Source organism: Vicia villosa, linkage group LG1 (genome assembly GCF_029867415.1).
Source record: "Vicia villosa cultivar HV-30 ecotype Madison, WI linkage group LG1, Vvil1.0, whole genome shotgun sequence".
Lineage (NCBI taxonomy): Eukaryota > Viridiplantae > Streptophyta > Magnoliopsida > Fabales > Fabaceae > Vicia > Vicia villosa.
Window position 1 is genome coordinate 151,397,616 of NC_081180.1, and position 17,355 is coordinate 151,414,970.

Below are 17,355 nucleotides of genomic sequence, written 5' to 3' on the forward strand. Positions count from 1 at the left end.
TAGGATCGGCCATGGGAAATTGCAACTAATTCCGCAGGTAAATCCGTGGCAATTTTCGCAACAAATACCGCAGGTGTCAAGGTTGAAGAAGGTGAATAGTGACGTTAGAACTGCTGGCTCACGCGTGGAACGGTCACAGCCTCCGATTCGCCAGTCAATAAGTCCAAGTTCTCTCCCCTTCTCTGATTGGATCATCATGCCATTCTGGGGCCCACTTTGACTGTTTGCGTTGAAATTGGGGGTTTGATGATTTCTTTATATTTATTAAATTTAAGTTATAATATATATTGAATGATTATGCAGCTGGATTGGCAAAAAGGGGAAGAGTGCAACTTACAGGTCTTGGGTTCGAGACTGCCTTAAGGGCCATTAATTTTTACTATTGTTTGATCCCTGATCTAGTACACGCAGCTGCAACTATCCACCATTCATCCACACGAAATCACCATTGGATCTCCTGCGAATCCAGATCCAACGCCCTCAGGACGCTCGTCCATGATACTCCCCCAGTGAAGAGTCACACTAGATCCCAGCTAAGTTTTTATTTGTCTTTTTCTTTTTTTTTTACTTTTATTTTTAATACTTATTTCTCTATTTCTTTTCTTTTCTTTTTTTCCTTTTACTATAACTTCTTTTTTTATTTAGTTTTTAACAAAGTAGTTTAAATAATTTTTTATTTAATCGGAAACTCGACTTTTTTTCATAACATTTAAAAATAATTATTTTAACCCTAAATATTGTTATTTTGTATATACTTTAATCGATTAATTAATTAGGTTAAAAATTAATACTTAATGTTTAGATTTGTTAACCTCGACTCATTTATAAATCCTAGAATCTTCAGGTAGGTGTTATCCACTAACGCGTTTTAAGCCTTATAAACCCTTTTGGTCACAATAAGTTTTCTTTTAGGGTTTATAGATCTTTAATCAATTAAGGTTTGTAGATCATTCATACACTAAAAATTATTTTCTTCTGTGCAAATTTTCAGGGTTACCCCAGTATCCTCCGACTACGCGCCGTCAAATCAAAAGCTAAGTTTCTATTTCTTTTCTTCTTTAAAAATATCATTTTAATTTTATTTTGCCTTTTGCCCAAAATAGGGTTTGTCTCGAATAGTCAATGAATCCCTCCTACACTCACCCTATTATTTTTCTTTTAATTTTTAGGGTCGATCGAGGGTTCGAGGAAGATCAAAGCGTTCAAGGATGTTTAAAACTAATTATTGATCCCTCTTATTTTTTCCCGCCTTTTAATTCCCGCCTTTTAATTTCCCCCGCCCCCGCAGGTGTTTATTGTAATAGCGTAGGAAATTTTATTTCTGCCTTTATTTTATTTTAATTGCGTGGTTAGTAATTTAGGGAGTGATAACCATGAATTGAATATAGATCACCTAATTACAAGATAAATGTCATCGAAGTTAACCACATGATTGTGTACCCACACACCTTTAGGGTAATCCCTCTTGTTGCCTTTGTTGCCTGTTGCCTTATAATTATGTTGCCTCTAAGTATGCTAAATAGTCAATGTTGCCTTTAAAGTTATTGAAACTCCCTCGAGGTTGCCTTATAAAAAATATAATGATTGTCCCAATTGCTAAGGTATCCTCGCCTGTTGCCTAAAGGTTAAATGACTATTATATCCTTCCCTTAGACTACCCGCCCTCTTTATGGCAAGGGACAGTCTTATGGCGAACGATATCTCGATGACCCTTCAAACATCCAATTGAAAGACTTCCTGCCCTCTCATGGTACGGATAGACCCTTTCGCCAGAAAGACTAAAAGAACAATTTTTCTAACTTAGGGTAGTTGCTATTAATTGCTTACTCTAAAAGTCAAATTACTTTTCCCACTCTTTTCCAAAATCAAATTCAAAAAGACTACGCTTATTTACAAGCTAAAGTTCTTATTCAAATTTCTATTCACACGCTACTTTCAAACAAATCAAACTTTTTTTGAAAACAAAGTGAGCTAAGCAATTAAGAGCCCATGGAAAACCATGGATGCAAAGGGTGCCTTACACCTTCCCTTTGTATAACTTACCCCCCAAACTCAATCTCTTTTAAAGGCCTTTTTCTGTTCTTTTAGCCTTTCTAAATTGGATAAAATAAAAGTCGGTGGCGACTCTTTCTTACCGCGACATTTCTTTAAAAGTCAGTTCACCGTATTACAGTGAGCAAAGAAATATATTTCTAGTTTGATTGAGCAAATTGTAATCTGAATGATTATAGTGAATATATCTTGTGCTGCAAGGGGACTGAACTATTCTTATTTTTGGAGGAACCATGATATATTGTGTGTCTATTTATTTACTTCTGCATTTAATTATTCCATTATGCACAAAACTCTTAAATCATACTCTGATATGACTTAGTCATTCTGGATAAAGAATCTGATATTGTCTACTCAATTTTGAATCAAGATTCGAAAAGAATAAATCTTTAGCATACACAATTCAACCCACGTTTTGTGTATATTTTTCTCACTTTCAGAGGGTTGCTGAAGAGATATTAAGTTTAAGGGTTACATTAGATAAGATGAAGATTAACCACTTTTGGGCCTCCATGGGTAGGTTATATCTTTTGAATTTAATAGGCCAGCTAACTCTTCCTATCCCATAGGTTTCAAATTCAATGCAAATATCAACTGTAATCCTTATCATAGTCCATGTTATTTCTTAAATCTACCCTCGTGAAGGAGTTTACCTCATATGGATTTTCCATGAAATTGTCATCTAAGTACTCGTGTATGGTTTTCCTGTCATATTTAACTTGTCGCCCTCTTACATAGGATACCCTTGAGGTCATGGTGTCATCGTCTAAGGGTTTAGAATTTGCATAAAACTCTTTTACAATATTAAAATTGATTTCATAATGAGGGTCTGCCAACATATTCCACCCTCTATTATTGAGTTCTTGCGCAAAGTTATAAAAGGCACATGGGTCTTCTAACTGTACTTTTATTTTCACAATCAATTGCCTACTGCTTAATTGGTCATATAGTTCTTTATGATCATGAATCTTGATCATGTTATGATTATGAAGTGTTCATGATGAATCTGTGCATGCCCACCTTTTTCTTCCAATGATTGATGTATTGGGGGCCATTTGTAGGCTTTAAACAACATATATTTTGAAAGTTTTGTTAGATAGCTCAAGGGTATTGTCATACCCCAAAATTTGCCCTCTTATAATTGTCTATGTCATTTTTTTCTAATAATTGATGTAGCGCAATCGGTAAGAATTTGAGAGCAAAAGACGCACGACCGAAAGGTTTGTTATGGATTGACCAAGTGGATGGTACCCCAATTGCTTTTTTGGCCAAAAACCTTTTGGTATTTGGCCAAATCAAGGTTATTCATATTTGGCCAAAAACCTTTTGGTATTTGGCCAAATCAAGGTTATTCATATTTGGCCAAAAACCTTTTGGTATTTGGCCAAATCAGGGTTATTCATATTTGGCCAAAAACCTTTTGGTATTTGGCCAAATCAGGGTTATTCGTAATTTTGTCCATAATTTAATTTTCTAAACCCCAATTCTTTTCTTGTGTTATTATTATTACTATTACTAATATTCTTATTATTATTTTTGCAGGTACCTCCTTTGGCCAAAGAGATCAGGTGTCAATTCTTCCTTACACTTATTTGTTTGCTTCATTGCCCTTGAAAACCTTGGTAAAATCTCTTTTTTAACCATTAACCCTAAAATATATGGATAATTGACATTTACCCCCTACCATTAGGGCGAGTTTTGGTTTTCCGCCCTATTAATTATTTTTTTTGGATTACCCCCTATATTTTTAGGGTACCCCCTAAGCGTGTAAAAAACAGTGAAAACCCAGGGGGTAAATAAAAAAAACAAGTTTACAGGGGGTCCTAGGGGGGTAAATCATAGAACTTTTCATATTTCAAGGGGGTAATCCAAAAAAAATAATTAATAGGGGAGAAAACCAAAACTCGCCCTAATGGCAGGGGGTAACAGTTATTTATCCCTAAAATATATAATAGGTAGATGTTGTCCATTTTCATGAATTAGGGTTAGAATTTTATCACATTCTTTATTTTTAGGCTAATAATTATTTTTAGGCTAATAATTATTTTTAGGCTAATAATTATTTTTGGGCTAATTAATTTATTTTTAGGCTAATTAATTTATTTTTAGGCTAATAATTATTTTTAGGCTAATTAATTTAATTTTAGATTTAATAATTTTAATTAATTTTAGGTTTAATAATTTTAAGTTACTTTTAGGTTTTTTAATCAGGTTTAGCCTTAAACTTCAAAACCCATAGGTAAACCTTGGAATTTATCAATAATGTAAGAGTTGTCTATTAACTGTAGGTTTTAACCCTTAGGTTTTCCCATTAGTTTTTTTAACCCTTAGGTTTCCCCATTAGGTTTTAACCCTTAGGTTTTATTTATTTTTGTGGTAAAACTTGTTTATTTATTTATTTGCCATTTATTTTTGCCTTGCCTATTCTATTAACTGTGGTTAACTTTTCCCCCATTTGGGGTTACCGTTTTATTACGCTTATTATCATTTGCTTAATTTTATATCTGCCCCAAAGCCATGTAATAGTTTAGGGTTTTATTTTGCTGCCTTCAAATTCCTGCCTTTATTTTTCTGCCCTACAGGTGTTTATTGTAATAGCGTAAGACATTTAATTCTGTTTTATTTTCTGCTGTGGTTAGTAATCTTAGGGAGTGCAAGCCTTGTTAAAATGAATTAGCCCACTTATCTACAAGATAAATATCTGAATTTATCCACATGATTGTGCCACATACACACCTTTAGGGTAAACCTTCTCATGCTGCCTGTTGCCTTTTAATTACGATTCTAAAATAGTCAAGTCCCTCGATTCCGAGGATACCTAAAGCAAATGCTGCCTTAATTCATTGAAATCATCATAAGATTTTGTCCCTCGATGCTGCCTCGGAAATAAAGATGATTGTCCAATTGCTAAGGTATCCTCGCCTGTTGCCTAAATGACTATTCTATCCTTCCCTAAAGACTACCTACCCTCTATATGGTAGGGACAGTTTTATGGCGAACGATACTTCCTCGATGACCCTTTACATCCAATGAAAGGACTTCCTACCCTCTTTATATATTGGATAAAATAAAAGTCGGTGACGACTCTTGCTATCCGCAACATTTCTTTAAAGTCAGTTCTCCCACCGTATTACAGGTATACATGAATTTGGCATCCTCATCTCATTGTAAAAAAATTGTATATCATGTTTTGATGTTTTCCCACTATGAAAAACTTATAATTGGCTCAGCGCAAAATATGGTATTTTACTACTAAACAGGGCTTGTAGCTCGCTTAGCACACAAGTTTTCTCTAAAGCATCATATTTTATTATGCAAAATTGGTTCAAATACTCATGCATGTTATGTTGTTCAATGTAATGTTCATGTTAATGATATGCATTGAGGATATCTAAATAAAAATATGTAAATGAGGTGAATACATTGTGTAGCGGTGAAAAACTAAGACTAAGCCATTGGATTACTGAAACTCACCACCGCTCTTTATTGTTTCCAAAGGAAATGGGAAAAGAATGAAGTAAAACTCAAAGAAGTTTTTAAATTAAAACTAATAAAATAAACATAGATCTTAGGTTTCGGGGTTGGTTATGTAAGGGAAAGGTATTAGCACCCCTCACATTTGTAGTACTCTACAGGAACCTCTTTGAAAATATATATTATTTTATTGTTATTATTTTTGTTTTGTGAAATAGAGTGAAATGATGAGAAAAGAGTTTTATTATGCTCGATAAGACATCACATCTTGTGCCTATATACCCCTTTTGTGCAATAGGGAAATCAGAGCATTTGTAGTTCCCCTCTAAAGGAAAATAAAGAGCCAAAGTGGCAAAAATGTTTTTGGGTGCTAAGTTTTACAAATACAAAGCAGGTTTTTAAAATTCTAAGCTTTAAAAACGAAGAGCAAGTTTTTCAAAGGAGCCATGCTTTAAAAATGCAAGGCTAGGGTGGGAATGCTAAGTCTTAGAAATTCAAAGCATGGTTTTAAAAATGGCTAAGCTTTAGAAATGAAAAGAAAAATTTAAAAAGGGGAGTGCTAAACTTTAGAAATGCAAAGAAGAGTGTTGGTGCTAAGTTTAAAAAAATACAAAGCATTAAGTAAATAGAAGGAAAAATAGTGAGTACCTTGAGAATTTTAGTCAATACAATCTCATTCCTTTTGATTTGGTGACATTAGCAATATCAATGAGGAATCAAGCAATCATAGCATACATCTCAAGGAAGCGTCAATAATAAACATATCAAGTAATGTGGGTGAGATATGGTATGTGTATCATGAACACAATCAAAGTATATCAAGCATACACAAAGGTATCAATGTATACAAGTAATCTCAAGTATATAAGGGTTATGAATGCAAGAGAGAACATACCTCAACAGAGCCAAACATCAAAGTCACAATCACATCAAGTATGTATAGGTATGGATGTGTATGATCATATGGACAAGTATATAGACATAAAATTCTCATAGATATATGGTTAATCAACAATGGATCTCAAGTCAATCAAGACAAAGAAGTCTATACAAAGTATATGATAATGACATGTGGATCAAACAAGTATGTACACAAATGATCTAACAAGGTATGATCAAACAAATAAAGATGTACAAGCATCAATCAAAAGGGATCACATTAATATGTATCAAGTATATAAACATAGTAAAGTAAAGACAAACATTTGTTCATGTAAACATCTTTAAGCATGTAAGTTTAAATATCAAAGAGTATACGTAAGTATGAGTATCAAGATACTATCATGGTATTGATGGACACGTAAGTATTAACAAGATATTGCATCAAAAGTAAGGGAAAGTTCCTTAATCAAAATTAGAGTTTTAAATAATAAACAAAGTTTATTCGTTTAAAAGTATACTAAGCCCTAGGTGGAAAACCAATTTAATCATGTTATCAACTTCAAATGAAACTCAATCACAGCATATTATAATCACATAAACACAACTGATCCATTAGGCAACGGGAGCGACCAAAATGATTTCATAAAAGCCCTAAAAGTATATACAAAAGAACTAGGTTTAATTTAAATTAAAAGTATTAAAATAAATATATTTTTATGGATTTTTTAATATATTCTCAAAGTAGAGGGAATAAATAAGGAGTGTGCAAAAAAGAAGGTCAAAATAAATTGATTTGCATATTGAAACAATTGAGAGAAAATTACAAAAATAAAAAACAAGTGATAAAAAGATGGTTTTGTTGGCCGTAGGGGTTGAACCCAGGCCCTCAAGGTTGTAAATTAAAACAAATAACACTAGGTCACGCGATAGTGGTGATAATATAGTGCATTATATTCATTATATTTAAAAACAAGTCAGAAATATATTAAAATAAAAACGTACAAAAGTCTGGGGCAAGTGTGATTTGAATCCCAGACATGTGGGTGAAAGGCGCGCGCTCTTAACCATTGGGGTGGTGATATATCCATTAATTTGGATGCAAAAAATAAATTATATTTAAAACAAAGTTCATAACATCAAATTTTGAACTTCATCTTCAACCTCAAGCATTCATTAATGGCCAAGTTCATACCTCTCTCATTTTTCACCCAAATGCAATGATAAAAACATCAAAGTTGTTCAAAGTTTCAACATGAATTCAACCATGTAAATAACATAAATTTATTTTAATTGTAACTCTTTAATTTCTCAGAAAACATGAAGAACATAAAACTTTGAAACAAAATTAAATAGATCATAACAACAATCAATGGCAAATAGGCTAGGTGTTTAATCCTCACATCAAGGAAAACATAATAGAATCGAGAAATGCTACAAATGATGCTCAAATGATGTAACTTGAAAGTTAAAAAAGTTTACCAATTGGAGAAAGTCCAATGCCCTTTCTACCACTTCTAGATGCAAAGTGATGATTTAAAAAGCTTCCTGGGACCTTCATGAAGCTAAATGAATGCTTAGTTTACTTCAAAAATGCTTAGAATATTATGTCAACTTTGTGTTGCAAATGGAGAAACTTGAAAATGGAGGATAGTGATGGAGGTGTTACAGTTGCAAACTTAAGTGTTCTAAAGCTTCTATATGATGTATATGAAGTGTTTAAATGGTTGGTTTGCAAGTAACTTGAAGGGAACTAAAAAATTTCAAGATTTTGCAAAGTGAGAAAATGAAGCTTTGGTGTGAGGTAGTGAGTTTGAGAATTTTTTTGTGTTTGATTTCAGAGGAAAGTGCCTCTATTTATAGGCATAAAATCTGGTTTGTGAGTGAAGGAATTGGTTCATTTGGAGTTACCAATCTCAAGTTAACTTAGTTGGCTTGTAAATGAAGTAACATGGAAAGATGGAGTTCCAATGCCTTGCATGCTTGATTCATGGACAATATGGAAGCCTTTTATGAGTTTTAGAATGTTCCTTCTTGGTGTTAATATGTTTTGTGATCAGAAGCAAACAAGTATGGGCCCAATGCTTAAAGTTTGTATTAAAGCTACTTTTCAAGTATGGCAATGGTGCCTTTAGAGAAAAAATGGAATGATTTGATGGAAAAACCCTTAAACAATTGGATAATGCTTCAATTAATGGTGTAAATATTAGATTATGTGAAGATTTTGGGGTAATGTATGTCTGCAAATTGGTTAGTAGAGAAATGGCTAGAGGTTTGCAACTTGGTTGAACATGGAAATGGACCTCAAGAACAACTTCATGGTGCCATCTTTACAAATTCGATTCTCCTTGCTCAAGTATGATAATTTCATGCTCTTGGACTTTTTGGAAATTTGAGATTACATACTTCAACTTTCATGTTGGTTGCTTGAATAATTTCAACTTGGATCATGGAGAAAAATGCCTACCAACTTTGGAAAAAAATTTGTTCTAACACTTCATAAGTGTTGGAAAATTTTAACAACTTTGAGAAGCCAATTTGATCACTACATAACTTTCAATCCATTCATTCTTTGGAACCCATCTCCTATGATAAATTTATTGTATGAAAGATGATCTTCAGTTTGATCTTTTGGGCATGAGAATTGGTGGCTTGATAAAAAAGTTCCAAGCCTTCAAAGTGGGTTATGAAACCCTAAATCCATCTTTTGAAACTTTTGATCAATTTTCTTGATTAAACTTGATCAAATGGTTTCATTAGTCATATTTTCATGATCCTTGACCTTGAAATTCTATGTTTGACCAAAAATCTCAAAAGTCAAAGTTGATTCCTAAACAATTGACTTTTTACCAATTGAATTACAATCTTTCCAATACCAATGAATCAAGATCCTATAGCCAAATGAATTATATGAGTTAGCTATAATAAAGTACTTGAGGTCCTTGAATCATGTTTTAAGCCAAAAGATCATGCTTTCACCAAAAGTCAACCTTTCCAATGAATTAGGTAAAAACCCTAATTTATGTACCAGATGAATTTGAAAGTTGATGATATTGAATTGAAGCATACTTGTTCTTGAATATTGATAAATGAAATCACTTGAGCATATGCGAAGCTTCATTCCCTTTGTTAGTCACAAAAACCTGACTTCTTGAACTCATTTATCCAATACACCTACCTTGTGAAAGAAGCAATTGTATCTTTGAGGTTAGTGATGATACATGGATGATCTTTATATGAGATGAATGATTGTGATGATTATGATCAAAATATTTTAAATTCAATGCAAATGAAGTGGGATCTTAGGGTCAAAATTTGGTATATGACACATTGTCATACCTGATTTTTCCTTGAAGTTTGAAGATAAAATGTGTGAGGATGTTTGAGTGTGTGCAAAGTGAATAAAAGTTTATTTTTTCTCAAAGTGTTTTTGGTATCCTTTTGCAATAAATATTTGTACAATTATTCATGCAAATAGTTCTAGAATGTTTTGAGTGTTTTAAGTTTCTAAACTTAATAATTAATGCTCCTCAATAAATTTCTAGTAAAGCGAGCTTACACCTAGCTAAGTAAGAATTATCTTGGTATTTTTGCACCAGGCATCGTAATCGAGTGTTGGCATGTTCTAATGTGCACTTAGCGAGATGCATTGAATTCTTAGTTACATCTATGGATCTATGTGCTTGCAGGTAACAATCAAGTTTGCATGATAACAACACATCTACAAACATGAAGTACTCAAAGTCAACTGTCAACAAACACGAAGTTCTCAAAGTCAACTGTCAACAAACATGAAGTGCTCAAAATCAACTGTTAACAAACATGAAGAGCTCAAAGTCAATTAATAACACAACAAAAGTACTAAAAATCTCTTCAAAAAGGAAAAATGTGGAAGCTCTCTAGGGCTTGTCAGTCAGTCAGAGTGAACCAAGCATTGTAAAAATAAAATAATAGCTTAAAAATACTAAGGCAACTCACACACACACACACACACACACACACACACTAAAAACTTTTTCCAAAAATAAAAAACATTTAAAAATGACCTGGAAGAAGTGCCAAATAAGTTAGAAACTCTGGAAATGACAAGAGGAAATTTTTTGTCTCATTAAATCGATTAAAACCTTGGTCTAATCAATTAGAAAAGCTCAAACTTACACCACAAGACATTTCTACAACTCCTAAACGATTGGCAACAAATCTATATCACAACCTTTCATTTTGAGAATCATAATAGGCATATTAATTTACACTAATCGATTAAATAGTTAATGAGGCGCATGGATTATTTCCTTATTGAGTTATTTCAACTACTATATAAATGGGTGACTTCCACACTTGAAATCACGCCACTTTCCAACTTTTTCATATTTGTTTGGAATTTATTTTCCTAAGTTCTCTCCTTCTCCCTCTAGAAATTTTCTTTCTTCACTTTTGGTTGCGCTAATGCTTTGGAGTGAAGTTTTATTTGTGAGGAGAATATGATTTTGTAAGTGATAAGTGTCAAATTCTAGTTATTTTTGTATATTGTTTTACGATACTTAGCGACTCTTTTTCCTCAACTTGTGCGTGAATGCGTATGTTTTTGTTATATTTTTACATATTGTGTATTATTTGAGTTTTTGATTCAGTTATGCACCGTTTGATCGTTCTTCATTCATTTTATAGGTATTGATGCATATCGGAGCCTCGAGCAATAAATTAACAAAGACATGACTTAAAAAATGCAATTTTGGAAGAAAATAATGAATGAAGCCGCTAAGCCCAATCTGAAGCACGCTACGACATTTATTCTTTGGCAGAGCTGAAATTTCGAGCCCGCTAAGCCCACTCAGCTGGCTTTTTGCGATCCTGCTTAGCCCTCTCGGCTGGCTTAACCCAGTCTCCTGTTTCAGCATAGATGTTTTAGATATTTTTGAGCCCGCTAAGCCTGCTCAGTTGGCTTAGCACGATTCTTCTTAGCCATCTCAGCTGGCTTAGTTTGGTCTGCTGTATTTTCTTTTTGTATAAGTAAATTCTTTCATAGTTTTAGGTTATGGTTTTGGGGATTTTCTTACATAACTCCATCAAAACATTCCTTTGGATAGAGAGGCTTAGAAACAAAATTAGAGCTTGCATATGCACGATCCGGAGTCAGATTTTTCATCAATCAGAGCTAACAACGCGGGAGATGTTTGATTCTTCTTCATTATTCTCTATGTATTTCTCTATTTATTGGATTTTGTTTGTAAGCTTACTCTGAACCTATGTATATTTGTTGATTATGGTGTTGTATAAGCTTTACAAATCAATCTTGATGTTTTCCTTAATTTTTTTGCTTTGTGTTTGGATTTGTGTTGTTATAGACATATAACTCACAAATTTTGATTAGAGATGAATATCTATTAGTTTCTAGATTCTAGAGATAAATTTAGAACTCATATTCATTATGAGTATTAAAGCTTAATTCTTCCATGTTTTTGTTTCACGCAAGACATCGCGGACGCGAGAATTCGGTAATTCTCGCAATTTGGGTTAGACATAACCTTGATTATGATACGTCTCGTAGGTGTTACAAAAATGGACACTGATGTGAGAGATGCATGAGGATTTTGACGAGTATTGTAGGTTGAGTACAACTGATAGATAGGTTTAAGTTTGTGACTTGTAGTGTATATTCATGCCTGATAAGTTATTCTCTCCGAAGAATGTATTTATTTTCTTGTTAATACCTTTTAATTCAAACCCATTTTAACCTAAGCTTAGAACCACGAAAAATGTTGAATGGAATTCTTTCCCTCACACTATTCCCTATGGATAGGATAAAACCTGGAATACTTCCTGTTAGAGAAATGCTAGCAACACTCTCTTTTCAACACTCTCTCTAACACTCACTTTTTTATTGGTTGAAACATGTGTGGATCCTACCACTTTAGGTGGGATCCATTTCCAAAGTGAGGGACCCACACATGTTTCAACCAATAAAAAAGTGAGTGCTAGAGAGAGTGTTTAAAAGAGAATGTTGCGAGCACTCCTCTTCCTATTAATATATACCTTTTAATTTAAACCCATTTTAACCTAAGCTTAGAACCACAGAAAATTTTGAATGGAATTCTTTCGCTCACACTATTCCTTATGGATACGATAAAACCCGAAATACTTCCAATCTTTTGCTCGTAACTTTACTGCGTCAATAAAATGGTGATGTTGCTGGGGTATGGTGTTTTGATATTGAATTACGTCGCAATACTTTCTATGGTTTTAAGTTTTGTATATATCATATATATATATATTGTATATGTTAACTTGCATATGTTTACATATGAGTAAACGTTGTTTGGTGAATGTTGGCTAAAGAAGTTGAAATTGGACTAATTTTTAGATTCAAATCTTCACTTCACAACTTGTATCCAACATTCACCTCTTTTTTAGTATATTTATAGTGTCAAGTTTGTTTTCATACTTGTATATTTGTGTTTTCTTTTATGTTCTTGAGAGTGTTGTATATATTTGTACCCGTAACGTTTGTTAAGTGTTTAAGTTAGGTCATTTTCTTTAGGTTGTGCGTTGACACGTCATTATGGCATGATGAGAGGAAATTACTATCCGTGCACAATAAAGGCGTCGAGCTAACAACATAAAACAAGCGCTTGTTGGGAGGAACCCCAACGGTTGTAAGTTTTGTTTTTATGTTTTGTAACTGAGTTGTGTAGGTGATTTAGTGGAGGTTGTGCTTGAAAGATCATATCTAAATTTGATTTTTATGCGCTTTCTTGATGCCGCTTAGCGCGGTCTAGCCCGCTTAGCGTGCTCAGGATTTCTGCACCAACTCCTTGGTTTGTGCTGAGAAGTCAGATGCTGTTTAGATTTTTCAACATTTTCCTGCACCCTTTTTGCGTAGTGGAGCCTGCTTAGCGTGCCCATGTTTTTCTGCGGCTGCTTAGCACGCTTTGGCCGGCTTAGCACGCTATGCTCTGTTGCACTGGTATTTTTGCTTCACGTGGCCTTCCTTTTTCCCACTTTCACCAAGGCTATTTATTAGTAGATAATAATATTATTTTTCTAATTCTTTTGTTGGTTGTTTGTCGTTCAAATTTTGGTTTGTTAGCTTGGGATTTTTGAGGTGATTTTCTAAGTTTGAGTGTTTTAACTTGTGGATGTATGGTAATGATATTGTTTTTGAAGTTGAATCATTCAAGGTACTCGTTTATTGCTTTCTATAGCATAACATGTTTACAAAACTTTTCATTCGTATAATTACCATGCCATTCATTCTTTCACATTACTTGTTTTTTTAATTGAATCACTTTAGTTCCCACCCCCAAATGTGAGGAAGCTTTCCATTGTTCATATATGTTGGACGTCACAATTTTTGTTTTAATTATTATGCTTAATCTTTTATTTATGTTGACTGTATGAAAGCATGAAAAGGATCAAGGCATTTGTTTCATTTTAAGCACAACCACCATAGTCAAATAGTCAATTTACCTTGTGAGTGTGTGAGTATTTGTTAACCCTTTTAAGCCTTTTTGTCAATATCCATGTTTCATTTGAACTTGATGCTTGTCTATGAGTATTTATTTCTTCTTTTTACATGGATTTTGATATTTGTTTTCTTGAACCCTCAACCATGATTTTTGGTTTGAATTGTTACCTTGCCTTAGAAAGTAAGGAGTATTCACACTTTGATGTTAGTTGAATTCAAGTTGGGGGGGAGAAATGTTTACTTTCATATTGGTTGATTGCTATGAGATTGAAAAAGAAAAGAAAAAGAAAGAAAAAAGAGAAAAGTTTTGAAAAAAAGAAAGAAAGAGAAAGAGTATCAAATAATTATGCTTAATAAGTATTGTGTTTCGTACAACACTTGGAAAGGTAGAAGAAGTTTGATTGAGATTTTGGCGCTTGAAACTTTGTGGATTGATCACTCCCTTAGGCTTAGGAAAGTTTTTGTTTCAATTAGCTTTAGCAATCGCCCCTTGTTTGTTAACCAAGCCACATTACAACCTTGAAAAGTCCTTGTGATTCTCGCTTTTATGTTTTCAATATGATTTTTGGATTAATGCATAATTTAGTCTTTTGTTTGCAAGATTGTTGGATGAGTGTCAAAATCCCTCACTTTTGTGTGTTTTTCATTCGTCGATGAATTTTTTCTATGTGTGATTTATGATTGAGCTTATATTGTTTTAGATTGTTTGGTATGATTTTCGTACTTAGGATTCGTTTTGTTTACATGTTGTCGTTGTAGGATCGTGGTGAGTGTTACGTTATTTGTGTATTTTTGTGTTGGAACCATACATTTATTTTTTATTTTTCGAAACTTCTTGATTCATGATTCTTTGATTTATTACTTTTGATTCTTTGAGTTGATTGATTTTTGTTTTAGGAAAAACAAGTTTAAGTTGGGGAGAGTTTGATAAATGCCATATTGTTGTTATTTTTTTATATAGTTTTACGGCACTTATCGATTCTTTTTCCTCAACTTGTGCATGAATACGTACGTTTTCGTTATATATATATATATATACACACATATACATATTGTGTATTATTTGAGTTTTTGATTCATTTATGTACTGTTTGATCATTTTTCATTCATTTTATAGGTATTTGTGCATATTGGAGCCTCGAGTAATTAAGGGTCCAAGATACAATTTCACAATTACAATTTTGGAAGAAAATAATGATTGAGGCCGCTAAGCCCAATCTGCAGCGCACTAGAACATTAATTCTTTGACAGAGGTAGAGCTGAATTTTTGAGCCCGCTAAGCCTGCTCAACTGGCTTAGTGTGGTTCCGCTTATCCCGCTCAGCTGGCTTAGCCTGATCCCTATTTCAGTATAGATATTTTAGATATTTTAGAGCCCTACTCCATCAAAACATTCCTTTGGATAGAGAGGCTTAGAAACAAAATTAAAGCTTTTATATGGACTCCGAAGCCAAATTTCTCATCAATCGAAGTTGACAACCCAGGAGATTTTTGGTTCTTCTTCATTATTCTCTATGTATTTCTCTATTTGTTGGATATTTTTTGTAAGCTTACTCTAAACCTATGTATATTTTTTGATTATGGTGTTGTGTAAAGTTTGCTTTTCAAATCAATCTTGATGCTTTCCTTAATCTTTTTGCTTTATGTTTGGATTTGTGTTGTTATAGACATATACCTCACAAATTTTGTAGGGATAGATAATTATTAGTTTCCAGAGATAGATTTAGAGCTACTATTCATTGTGGGTATCGGATTTCAATGCTTTTGTGTTGTTATTTCGTGCGAGACATCACTGAAGCGAGAATATAATTGTTCGCACAATTTGGGTTAGACATAACCTTGGTTGTGATACGTCTTGTTTGTGTTACACAAATAGAAACTGATGTAAGACATACATGATGATCTTGATGAGTATTATAGGTTGAGTACAATTGATCGATATGTATTTCTCTATGTATTTTTGGTTCTTCTTCAGTCTTCTCTATGTATTTCTCTATTTGTTGGATATTGTTTGTAAGCTTACTCTAAACCTATGTATATTTTTTGATTATGGTGTTGTGTAAAATTTGCTTTACAAATCAATCTTGATGCTTTCCTTAATCTTTTTGCTTTATGTTTGGATTTGTGTTGTTATAGACATATACCTTACAAATTTTGTAGGGATAGATAATTATTAGTTTCTAGAGATAGATTTAGAGCTACTATTCACTGTGGGTATCAGATTTTAATGCTTTTGTGTTGTTATTTTGTGCGAGACATCGCTGAAGCGAGAATATAATTGTTCGCACAATTTGGGTTAGACATAACCTTGGTTGTGATACGTCTTGTTGGTGTTACACAAATAGAAACTGATGTAAGACATACATGATGATCTTGATGAGTATTATAGGTTGAGTACAATTAATCGATAGGTTTAAGTTTGTGATGAGTAGTGTATATTCATTCCTGATAAGTTATTCTCTCCGAAGAATGTATTTATTTTCCTATTAATATATTTTAGTTTAAATGGGATTTAACCTAAGCTCAGAACCGTGAAAAATGTTGAATGTCATTCTTTCCATCGCACTATTCCCTGTGGATACGATAAAACCCAAAATACTTCCAATTTTTTGTTAGAACAAGATTAAGAATCTATGTTTAAAATTTGGTTTTGATGATATCGAACATATATTTTGTGAGTAACAATTTTATTACTAATGGTTTCATTTAGTGTGCAGATACTATGCTATAAGTCTTATACATGATTCATAAGAAAAAGAGTACAATGACTACATCAGAAATTGGCTCAGATATGAAATCAAGCATTCAAAAGATTGACGAAGCTAAACATCATTCATTAGATGTTCTGATTAAGAATACATCAAACAAGCCAAGATCAGCAAATCAGAAGTAAAGAAACAACGATGAAGAACAAGACCATTCAGAAGGATATGCAACAACAACAGTATCACAAGAAGCTAGAATCCAGCAAGACAATCTTCAAAGAGTTAAACAGCAATATCAAAGCTCACATATAACAAGCAAAGAATCATAAAGTACATCAAAAGAATCAAAAGAAGAATAAATATCAATATGGATTAAGATCCGTTACAGTAAGAAGATCACATGAACAGAAGATCAGAAGTTCTGATAGAGTAATGCAGTGACATACAAAATGTAAACAAAAAAAGAGTCACTCATGAACCAATGAAGAATCTACAGCTCAGCATACAAATTGGATAAAATACAAAGCTTAGAATCAAATGGGAAGCAGTTAGAAACATCATCATAAGCAAAACAGTTACAACATTAATTGGAACAACTCCCAAGGTTGATTAAAGAAGTAAGCCACATGCAGCGCGTTGGAAAGACAAGCTTAACCAAAGAAGCACGCTATCAACTGTAATCATCATGTTGAGGATAAGGTTCTGCCAAGAACAACACATGTTACAAAAGGCTCAATCTAGACGAAGCATTAAAAGCAACATTCAAACAAATCTCAACTGC